General features: G+C 37.6%; 1 pseudogene; it reads left to right on the forward strand.

Annotated features, from left to right (window-relative positions):
• Positions 1-2,765: 2,765 nt before the first annotated feature.
• Positions 2,766-12,702, forward strand: LOC140004450 (cucumisin-like; annotated as a pseudogene).

Here is a 12,702-nt window from a genome sequence, read left to right on the forward strand (position 1 = left end):
TTTTTTTTTTTGGGGGGGGGGGGGGGGTGTGTGTGTGTGTGTGTGTGTGGGGATTTTATTAAAAAAAAAAAAACTTGGGAAAATGTCTACTATGATGTGCCCTTTTTCTTGGGGCAATGCAAGATTCGCGATGTATCAAATAGAGCCAAGCTCGTAAATACCGCTCTGACTCTGAGGATATTTTGCGTGCTCGGGATACGACTTGCATTTTAGGTACATTTTGCGTCAAACTGAAATACAATAGACTGAACCTCAATCTTTGAGGTTTCAAATGAATGCCCAGCTTGCAATGACCCAGTGGCGGATTTAAGGTGCCCCCACTACTCCCCTTTAAATTCCTACAATATCCATAAAATTTTGATATAATCTTAATTGTATCTCTAGAGTTTTTTTTTATGAAATAAGTGAAAGAATTACGTGATCTTTTAAATTGGTTCATGAACTAATATTTTAAAAGTATATGTGGGTTACAAAATTTTATTTGAAGTAAGTTCAAAAAAACTTGTTCATTTTAATTTGTTGGTGAATAATTTTTTGCTTAAAAAACTAAAAAAAGAGTAGGTAAAAAATTTTAATGTTACTTTTGTCCCCACTCAAAATTTTTTCTGGCTCCGTCACTGCAATGACCTGAAAATGATTGAAGGTTAGTGTAACGTCCTCAGATCTTAGTTGTTTCATTTACAAAAAATGTGTCCCTCCAAACTTTTAACCATCCATTCTTCGACCCTTATACCTAAACGAGAGCCAATGCAATTGAACATATGACCCTTTAACCTAAACGAGCCAATGCAATTGAACATATGATGGCACGAACACGTTAGTCATGTCAATAGGTTGGATTTTATCCAAATTCAAGCTGGACTTAATATACTTGAGAAGGGTTTTCTAACCTTATTCAGACTTAGACCCTATAAGAGAATTTGGGGCTTGTGTAGGGTTTGATTTTCAATAATTCATATCAAAATTCAGACTCATACCAGATCTTATGCAAATCCATGTATATATAATTAAATAATATATATATATTAGTAAATTGATAAAATAATCTAATATTTTATAGTTGTTTGATTGAATACAGTAAGATTTCATGATTGTTTTCTTTTTTCAAACTAATCCTAATTGTCATTGTAATTAATATAAATTTTTTTAGGAAAAAGAGAAAAAGTAAAGGTAAACAAATGAAAGATTGAACGTCAAGTTTTGAAAATAAATAGAAGTAGTAAAAAATAGTTCTTTTTTGTATTAATAATATTGCATTCAACTTTTTAAATATTAATTTTATTATTTGAAAATAAAAATTAGGTGATATTTATATTATTTTTGAACTCTATTATTTTTAATATATTTTTACTTTAGTATGTTCAAAAAATATAACAAATACTCATTGGATACCCATTTACATGAGTGTCTTTTTTAAATCTATAGAGTTCTTTATAGAACTTTAAATCCAGCGCAAATACATGAGTGTCTGGATTTAAGAAATTTGCGCTGGGTACCAACCATTGAATCTAAGGGAAAAGCAGGCCAGCCTCTTATCGGTTGATTGCTAGACTGCTAGTCTCGCTTAAAAACCACCGAACTCACTTGTATACACAAAAGCCATAAGATGACTTCTATGGCCACCCTGTGGGGTTAAGTTCCCACATCGCTTGGGGGGGTTTGGGGGGTTTAGTAGTTAAGTGCTGCGGAGCACTTCAAAAGTTGCCGGCTTTTGAAGTGTCTTCGCAGAGTCCATTTATCGAAACACTCATACAAAAAACTGTGAGTTATGAAAGGGAAAAACCTGTCTCGGGGAGTCTGGGGGGTCTTTATCTCTTAGCAGCGGGGCACCCTGTGGGGTTAAGTTCCCACATCGCTTGGGGGGGTTTGGGGGGTTTAGTAGTTAAGTGCTGCGGAGCACTTCAAAAGTTGCCGGCTTTTGAAGTGTCTTCGCAGAGTCCATTTATCGAAACACTCATACAAAAAACTGTGAGTTATGAAAGGGACTTCTATGGCCAAATCCAACCCAATATCCAGAGCATGACCTTTTATTCTCGCTGCAGCATTTAGTTTGTTCCTCAGATGCATTGCCCAAGAACCTGATGGCAATCATAAGGCATACTTACTTATTTTTTGTCCCATGCTGTTTCTCGGTTTTGGATTATCGTTGCTCACTATCATATATCACACAATGTTGGATTTCTTCTTCTTCTTCTTCTTTTTTTTTTTATATGGTTTGATATATAATATAAAAATGAGCAGAACTAAACAGTCTAAACTAACCAAACAAGAAAAAAAAAAGATTAATTATGTACTCCCTCTGTCCCATTTTGATAGTTCTAGTTTTTATTTCACACAGTTTAAGAAAAAATAGTTAACTTTGTTGGAAAAATAAATATAGATTGTTATTTTTCTAAAATACCCTTATATTAAATTAAGACTGTCAATGAGGCTGGACCAACCCAAGCTCGGCTTGTTCGACCCGACAAAAAATCCGATAAGCCTGACCTTTTAGTGAGCCGGTCTAAGTTTGAATCTAAAAATTAAGGCCGAATTAAATATGAGTCGAGTTTGGGCCTTATTAGGCTCAAACCTGATATAGGCTTGGCCCTTTAATTATCTATATATATATATAATATTTATATTTTGATATTATGTATAATTATATATCCAAATATATTATTATTAAACATTAAATATATATAAATTACAAAATATAAAAATACATCTAAGCATGTTTGGATTCAAATCACAAGATTATAAAAAAAAAGTTTCAACTTTTAAAGATGTATTGGTTTATGATCGCATATTTTATTACTATTTTTTGTGCATTTTGAATGAATTAAATATAAATATTGTTAAAAAAATTTTGGTTTATACACTTTTGAAGAACTATTATTTGTTCATATTTAGTTTTAACATTATAATCTTGTAAATGTGAAATTAGTTTTACAACTTAATAGTTATAGTAATTATATTAAGAAAATTAAGAAGTAATAAGTGAGTTTAGGCTAAACTCGATTAAGATTCACAACCCGAATATTATGTGAGTTGAGTATGAGTTTCACATTTATGAATGCGAAACTCATAGCCCGAAACCCGAAAATGTTTCAAATTAAATGAGTTGAATTTGAACTTATGAAAATCCGGCTCATTAGGCCCGATTGATAGGCTTACATTAAATAAAATTGGCTTTTTATATATCAATATGTTTTGAAAAATCTAAATGCATTAAATAGGATAAATTATATTCAATACTAACAATCTATATTAAATAAGGTAGTTTATAGTAATAACAACTTACATTAAATAAGGGTATTTTAGAGAAATTAAAAGATAACTACATTTTTCAATTGGAAAGTGAACTATAATTTGAGACAGAAGAAAAAGGAAAACAGGACTATTAAAGTGGAACGGAGGGAGTAACTTTTATTAGGAATATATTGTGTACATAGGGGATCATCCAAAGGAAAGTCTGTGTGTGACATCTCTTCACAAAAGTATTCTGCAAAAAGCCGTGGGGCAGCTTTAACCTCGATTTCTTTTACAGAACTTACATAATTTTCCCCAGGAACAAACATTTTTCTAAATTATAGCTAGCTTCTTTTGTTACATGCAATGAATACTAAAGCAGTAGGGCATCACATTCCCTACTCTACAGTTACAGGCGAAGCTTCAATGGTTTTGTGGCAAAGCTGACCAAAGAAGAGAAAAAAAGACTAACTAGTGGGTGAAAAACATTTGCTAAATCAAACAATGTTGAAACTCATGTTTTGTGGCTTTTCTGTTTTCTTACTTCATTGACACATTTTTCAAACATGGAAGGTGTAGTCTCTGTGTTTCCGAACGGTAAAAAACAGCTTCACACGACAAGGTCGTGGGATTTTGTGGGCATCCCTCAAGATGCTAGTAGAAAAACTCTTGAAAGTGATATTATCATAGGAATGTTGGACAGTGGAATTTGGCCAGAATCTGAAAGCTTCAATGACTCGGGATATGGTCCGCCTCCAAGTAGATGGAAGGGCACCCGTGAAAGCTCAGAAAACTTTACTTGTAACAAATAAATGTGTACTATATCTTGTGTCTTTTCTTAGGTGATCTAGATGGAAAACTCTAATCCTACTTGCTAGGAATATGCTTTTGGTACACGCAATGTAAAAGAACTAAGCGCTCTCATTGATATTATTTCCCAATCAATATTGCACTGATAATTGCCCAAGTAAAGGTGCGCTTAGAATCCAGAAATATTATGTTGAATCCCATGTTTAATACTCTCTTGTTTGTGTAATGGTATCGAACCAGAGGGTAACTAGCAATGAAATAGTAACAGAAGTAAAAGCTAACACTGAATTGATTGGAATAAGATTGTATTAAGTAATAATCTCTGGTACAGAAATGATGGTTACAGAGAAGAAGATGAACAGAAATGCAGGAAATCTTAAGGAAAGGAAAGAAAAGAATGAGGGAGAAATCTCCCAAATCGATACACTAAATGCTTGAATATTCTCTGCTAATAACCATACAAAAAGCTCCTATATAAAGCCAACGACTGATAACTAACTTCCTATTGCTACAATCCTGTTGGTCCATGTGTCCTGCTGATGTCAGAAGTTGTTACATCATTGCAGTCATGTTCTTGATCTGTTTTTCCAGTGAAAGCGTGATTTCACTTCCACATCTTCCATAGCTTTTCTTGATCTGTTTTCCCAGTGAAAGCGTGATTTCACTTCCACGTCTTCCGTAGCTTTTCTTCACTTCATTCCACGCATTCTCTTCTGGAACCACGCCGTCACATTTCTTGTAGCTTAAGTTCTGTTTCATGACAATTGCCCTTTCTTATACAATCTTGTCCTCAAGATTCAAACTCAGGGAATTCCCTTTCAATTCGTTCGGCATCTTCCCACGTAGCTTCAGCTGGTGTAGGACCCCACCAGTGAACGAGCCATTGTGCAGCTGCAACATTCTTCTTCTTTACAATTCTTCGATTTAGTACAGCCACTGGTTCCACTCTAAGGTGTCCCTTTTCGTCCATATTTGGCAGCTAGAGTACAGGAGTCATATTGTTTCCCACCTTCTTCTTTAATAAGGACACATGGAAGACATGATGTATTTTGGATCCTTCAAGCAGCTTAAGCCTGTATGCTACCTTTCCTATCTTCTGTATCACTTGATAAGATCCAAAATATTTGGTAGACAACTTGGTATTTCCCCTCAGCTTCACAGTAGTCTATTTGTGAGGCTGCAACCTCAAGTACACCCAGTCTCTTACACTGAAGGCTTTCTCACTTCTCTTTTGGTCAGCATACAGTTTCATTCTGTCTTGAACCTTTTGTAGATTCCTTTTAAGTAGCTCGTCCAGTCTCTGCCTGTCCTTCAAATGGTCTTCTACAGTGGCCACCTTGGGGTGAGTGTAAGGTCCTAGTGCCAGTTGGAGAGGAGGCATCCCATATAGAGTTTCGAATAGACTCATTTGAATGGCAGTATGGTAGGTGGTGTTATACCACTATTCAGCGAGAGAGAGCCAGGCATTCCATCTCTTAGATTCTAAGTGAGCCATACATCTCAGGTACATCTCCAGCACTTGATTCACCCTCTCAGATTGGCCATCTATTTGAGGGTGGTATGCAGTGGTTAGGTCCAATTTAGACCCCAGTAGAGTGAACATCTCAGTCCAGAATTGGCTAGTGAATACCTTGTCCCTATCAGAAAGCATGCTGAGAGGCAATCCGTGTAGTTTACAAACTTAATCTAGGAAAAACCTAGCCATTGTTGGTGCATCAAAAGGGTGTGATAAGCTAATAAAGTGAGCTGACTTGGTGAATCTGTCTACTACTACCATAATAGTGTCATTCTTCTCAGATATAAGTAGCCTTTCAATGAAGTTCATGGTGACATGGCTCCAACAGTATTGGGGAGTAGGAAGTGGCTATAGGAGTCCTGGACAGGCTGTGTGCTCATCCTTGCACTTCTTGCATGTATCACACTGCAGCACATTACTCCTAATGTCCTTATACATGCCTCTCCAGTAAAACAGTTGCCTAGCCCTGAGATAGCTGGCTTGTACTCCTGAGTGTCCTCCTAGCTGAGACTCATGTAGTGTAGCAATAATCTTCCTTCTTACTTCTCCTGTTGTGCCAACTACTATCTTACCTTTGTACCTGAGCACTCCATCCTGATAAGAGTAGTCTGGTGGACTACCAGGTGTGAGTAACAGTTGCTTGATCAGATTCTGCACTTCTTCATCTCCTTGATAGCTCCCTATAACTTCCTTCATCCATTTTGGAGTGACACAAGTCAATTCAGTACAGTCTCTCTCCTCCCTGCTTGCTCTTCTGGATAGAGCATCTGCAGCCACATTCTCCTTTCCCTTCCTGTATTGAATTTCATAGCTCAGTCCTAATAGCTTGATAAGCCATTTCTGCTGAAGTGTTGTGATAACTCTTTGGTCTAGGAGGTATTTAAGACTCTGATGATTAGTCCTAATGATGAAGTGATTCCCTTCCAAGTAGTGCCTCCATTTGGTGACAGCAGTTACCAAGGCTAGCAATTCCTTCTCATAAATAGACATTCCCAAGTTTTTGGGTCCCAAGCTCTAGCTTAAGAATGTTATTGGCTTCCTATCCTGCATTAACACTGCTCCAATACCTCCATAGCAAGCATCAGTCTCAACTTCAAAAAGGCTTAGTGAAATCAGGTAAGGCCAGTACAAGAGTGCTACATATTGCCAACTTGAATTTCTGAGAAGCCTCATTTGCTTCTGCACTCCAGTAAAATCCCTCCTTCTTCAGCAACATGGTGAGAGATTTTGCAATAGTTCCATACCCTTTCACAAACTTCCTGTAATACCCTGTTAAGCCAAGAAATCCCTTAAATTCTTTAACAGAGACTGGCTTGGGCCAGTTCATTGTACTCTCCACCTTCTTAAGGTCTGCCATCACCCCTTTTCTGATAATATGATCAAGGTACTCCATCTCTGTCTGTGCAAAAGAGCATTTACTTCTTTTAGCATACAACTGGTGTTCCTTCATTATGTTCAGCACTTCTGCTACCTGCTGAAAGTGTACTTCCAGGGAGGGACTGTAGAGCAATATGTCATCAAAGAAAATCAAGACAAATGTCCTCAACTGATCCCTGAAAATATGATTCATGAGGCTCTGGAATGTTGCTGGAGTATTGGTCAGGCCAAAGTGCATGACCTTAAACTCATATAGTTCTTGGTGAGTCCTAAAGGCTGTCTTGTGTCTATCCTCCACCTTGACTCTGATTTGATGGTAACCAGCCCTCAGGTCAATCTTTGTGAAGTATTTTGAGCCATGCAATTCATCAATCAGTTCATCTATCAGTGGCATAAGGAATTTGTCTTTTAGAGTTAGCTCATTAAGCTGTCTATAATTTACACAAAACCTTCAGCTTCCATCCTTTTTCTTAACTAGCAATACTGGGGATGCAAAATAGCTGTTGCTAGGCTATATGATTCCCATTTGTAGCATCTTCTTCACCAATCTCTATCTTTAATTTTTGTACATAGAGGCATCTGTATGGCTTGATCTGGAATGAGGCAGCTCCTTTCTTCAATGGAATGCTGTGGTCATGGCTCCTAACTGGAGGCATGCCTTGTGGTTCAGCACATACTCCCTCAAACCTGCCTAGCAGGTCCTTCATTTTTGCTGGTACTACTCCCAGATTCTCACCTTCCTCTTCTACTACATACAGCTGGATAGTGATCCCATATTCTTGTTTCTTCTTCCATTTGGCCAGCTTACTTCCCTTGATGACCTTTAGTTTTAGCTCCCTAACTTCCCCTCTCAACTCCACTGGTTGTCTCCCCTGTAGAAACCTCATAGAGAGTTATTTGAAATCAAACTCAATTGGACTATACTTGGCCAGCCAATCTACTCCCAAGCCAGCCAATCTATTCCCAAGACCATGTGATAGCTCCCCAGTTTTAATGTATTGAACTGATGCTAGAATTTATACCCCTGTAGCTCTCACTGCAAAGTCCCCTTATAACTACCTAGATTCCAACTTCTTTCCATTGGCAATATTGACTGTCAGGGGTGTCCCAAAGGTTTGTAGTTGTAAGGTCTCTGCTAACTCCTTATCAACAAAACAGTGAGTACTGCCATTGTCTACAAGTATTATGACATTTCTTCCTGCTGTTCTACCCTTTAGTTTAATGGTCTTATGTTCAGTCCCCCCTGCCAATGCATGGATAGAAACCTCTATGTTTTCATTGCTCAATTCTCCCTCAGGACAGTCATAGAATTCCTCTGTATCATTCCCTTGTCCCTCTTGTATCTTACCTATACCTACAGACTCATCCACTAGTATAAAATGCATGTGAGCTTGTTTGCAAACATGCCCCAAGGGGTATGGCTCAGCACATTTGAAACACAGCCCCTTTTCACTCTTGTAGCTAAGTTCAGAGGGAGTGATTTTTCTGAAGTGATTTGCTGTATAAGCTCCTGTTCTATTGTTCTGGCTGGTTTCTGGTTTCTTATGTTGGAAATTAGGCCACTTCATTTTAGTATGTGGTGGGAAGTTCTATTTGTTAATAGGTGGGGTAGTGGGTGAGGAAGAGTATTTTTGCATCAGCTTTCCTTGTGTTCTCCTAATGGCTTCGAGGTTTTTCTGTTGCAGTTTAGCAACTTCAATGGTATCTGCTAGGGTAAGAGGTTTTGTCATCCTAACCATATTTACTATTTCTTCCTTCAAGCCACTAAGAAAACATGATTTGTAATAAGAATCAAGTTGTCTAGGAAGGGATATCATTACCATGGATTTCAGCTACTCAAACTTCTCCAGGTACTCAACTACACTCCTAGTCTGCATCTTCTATGGCCTCTTCTGGATCTCTTTCTCCAAACCTCTCGCATACTGCCACTGCAAGCTCCTTCTATGGAACTACTTCTCTTTCATGGTACATTTCATGGAACCAGATATCTGTCTTCTCCTTAAAATGGAGTTGAGCAATGTCTGATTCCATCTCTTCTTCTACCTTGTGGATCTGGAAATACTTGTTTGCCCTCCTGACCCATTCTCTGGGGTTATCTCCATCAAATGTAGGAAAATTCATCTTTGGTAACCTGACTCCCTATTTCCCCCCCATCCTCTCAGCCTTATCTGTGGTTGTGTCCACCTTTGGATCATTCCCAGAACTACCTCTTTCTATCTCCTTTCCTTTGTCATTCAATTGGCCATGATCTGAGCCATCATATTTATCATCCTCTCATGCTTTTGGTCCATACTCTTAATAGCCTTATCAGTACCCTCCTGTCGATGTTCTATGGCCCTCACTGCCTGCTCCAGGCCATCACTCTTATTAGCAAAGGTTCTCATAACATTTCCCAAGTCAATAAGGTCCTTCCTGATGTCTTATTGTGATTTAGTCATCCCAATGGCTCGTAGGTGGCTTTGATACCACTGTAATGGTATCGAACTAGAGGGTAACTAACAATGAAATAGTAACAGAAGTAAAAGCTAACACTGAATTGATTGGAATAAGATTGTATTAAGTAATAATCTCTGATACAAAAATAATGGTTACAGAGAAGAAGATGAATAGAAATGCAGGAAATTTTGAGGAAAGGAAAGAAAAGAATGAGGGAGAAATCTCCCAAATTAATACATTGAATGCTTGAATATTCTCTGCTAATAACCATACAAAAAGCTCATATATAAAGCCAACGACTGATAACTAACTTCCTATTGCTACAATCCTGTTGGTCCACGTGTCCTGCTAATGTCCGAAGTTGTTACACCGTTGCAGTCACGTTCTTGAACTGTTTTCCCAGTGAAAGCGTGATTTCACTTTCACGCCTTCCGTAGCTTTTCTTCACTTCATTCCATGCCTTCTCTTCTAGAACCATGCCTTCACATTTCTTATAGCTTAAGTTCTGCTTCATGACAGTTTGCAGCAAAATAATTGGAGCAAAACACTATCATATAGGTCGAAAGCCATTAGATGATAAAGATGTTCCCTCAGCCAGAGATACCAAAGGTCATAGATCCCATACTGCATCGACTGCAACAGGACGTGTAGTAAGCGGGGCAAGCTTCTATGGCTTGGGATTGGGAACAGCTGAGGAGGAGTCCTTTCTACCAGAATAGCAGTTTACAAGGTCTGTTGGACTATTGGTTGTTGGGATACTGATATTCTTGCAGCGTTTGATGATACAATAGCTAACGGCATTGACATAATATCGATATCAATTGGAAGCTCTTTTTACATTGGTTACTTTAATGATTCTATAGCCATTAGAGCATTTCATGCTATGAAGCATGGAATACTCACATCAACCTCAGCGGGCAACTGGGGAAATGGTACTACAGGATTACTCAATAATTACTCACCTTGGGCTCTTACATTTGCTGCAACTACAATAGACAGGAAATTTGTCACGAAGGTTCACCTGGGAGACAAAGAAGTCTATGTGGTATGGAGACAATCCAATTTGGATATTGTTTGTCTTATCATTTCTGTTTTTGACGTGAAAGATGCAGTATATATTTGGAATAAATTTGATGATGTTCTATCTATTGGCAAGTAGGGAGTCTCCATTAATGCTTTCGACCTCAATGGGACATTATACCCACTAGTTTATAGTGTGGATGGCCTAGCAGCTGGTCATGATGGAAATGAATCTCGGTGAGGCGCAAAATCTAGACTGATAGTTTTCATATGGAATTTATCCGTGTACTATATGCTGCCAAGTTTAATTATTGTGATGCATGAATCAAAGCAGATACTGCATGATAGGATCATTGAATGACACTAATCAGGTTACTGGAAAAATTGTGTTCACCGATCATCTGAATAGTTGGATGAGGGCAACTGATGTGGGTGCAATTGGTATTGTGATGCATGCTAAGGGACCTTTAGATTACGGAGACACTTACTCTTTACCTGCATCTCTTTTGTACAACAGAGATGGCAATCAAATTCTTAGTTGCATTAATTCCACAAGGTACAATCTAGTTGGTAAATCGCTTCACCTCTGAATTAGTAAGTCTAGAGTTTGAGTCATTAGGAGGATAGATGGAGTCTCAGTATTGATCCTCTTTAACAAGAACAACATCAATAATGCACCTAATCTGCTATAAACATCAATCTCCGCAGGATTCGTAAATTGGATGCTAATATGAAATATATACTAATTTTGTAGTAATCCCATTACGACAATTGACAAGAGTATTGAAATTATAGACAAAGCTGCTTCGTCTATAGTTTCATTTTCATCAAGGGGACCAAATCCGATTACTGTGGACATTCTTAAGGTAATTTTACAAATGAACTATTTTTGCTATTGTGCAATTAAAAATATTGCACTTTTCGGTTTACATGTATAGTGTGAATTATGTCTGCTTATGCAGCCTGACCTGAGTGCACCTGGAGTGGAAATATTAGCAGCATGGTCAGAGGCAACCACAGTAACGGGCTACGTAGGAGATAAAAGAGTAGCTCCATACAATATAATTTTAGGGACATCCATGTCCTGTCCTCATGCTACTAGAGCAGCAGCTATGTCAAATCTTTTAATCCTACCTGGTCCCCTTCTGCTATCAAATCTGCACTCATGACAACTGGTATTGTGTTATTAGCTCAAGATCTCAATAAAGATTAAAAAAAGTTGATGGTTTAACAGTTCAAATCAATTAATAGAACATGGAAGATTTTTTGAAAAGTTTCCACCAATCTTATTTTTTAATACTAAAGTATCCTTAGAAATTTGATTAACTACAATTGTATTGTACTGTTACTTTTCCAAGCAAAATTGTTCTAGTACAGAAAAGACAAGAATGATGATAATTAACTATTGATAAAAGCATGATAAAGAAACACAAAGATATTTCAAGTTATTGTTTATTCTTTTTCTAAGTGAAAAGTAAAGCAACAATATGAGTGCTAAGGCGAAAGCTAAATTTTGTGTTCGAATATTCCCAATTTTGTTAAGTTGGAAGCTACATATTTTGTATTAGTATGAAAAGAAAGCGCCATTGGTAAATGACAAGCACTACATCCATTGATATCCCAATGTAAAGTATTGGGTTAGGATATGCTTTTATTAGCATGCCATCTATCCATACTGCTGGATATATGTGACATTATTTTTGTGCTATACAGCAAAAATTATAAGTGCAGAAAAGGATATTGATGCTGAATTTGCTTATGGATCTGGTCAAATAAATCCCCTAAAAGCTGTCACTCCCAGTTTAGTATACGACATAGAAGAGAAAGATTTTGTTAGTTTCTTGTGTCGTCAAACTTACAACATCACATCTTTGCGACTCATCACTGGTGATAGCATTATTTCTTGCAGCAAAGACAATAATTCATCAGTCTGGGATCTGAATTACCCTTCGTTCACTCTTTCTGCTCCTTCTAGACATGTTGCTCGGGTTTTTCACAGAACGGTCACAAATGTTGCTAATGTAGGATCAACTTACAAGGCAACTATTATTGCTCCACCTCAACTAAGCGTTCAAGTGAATTCCACTATTCTTACCTTTGAATCTACAGGGCAGAAGCAGTCATTTACTATGAAAGTTAAAGCACATATTGCCAAGAATATAACTTCAGGGTCTTTGGTACGGGATGATGGGGTGCATCAAGTTAGAAGCCCAGTTGTTGCACATTCCTTTGAAAGCCGCAGAAAAGATGATTATACAGGGAGTTTCTTAAAAGGAGGATTTTCATATAAAGGGTTCCACCCTTCTTCTTAG

Source organism: Coffea arabica, chromosome 4c (assembly GCF_036785885.1).
Source record: "Coffea arabica cultivar ET-39 chromosome 4c, Coffea Arabica ET-39 HiFi, whole genome shotgun sequence".
Lineage (NCBI taxonomy): Eukaryota > Viridiplantae > Streptophyta > Magnoliopsida > Gentianales > Rubiaceae > Coffea > Coffea arabica.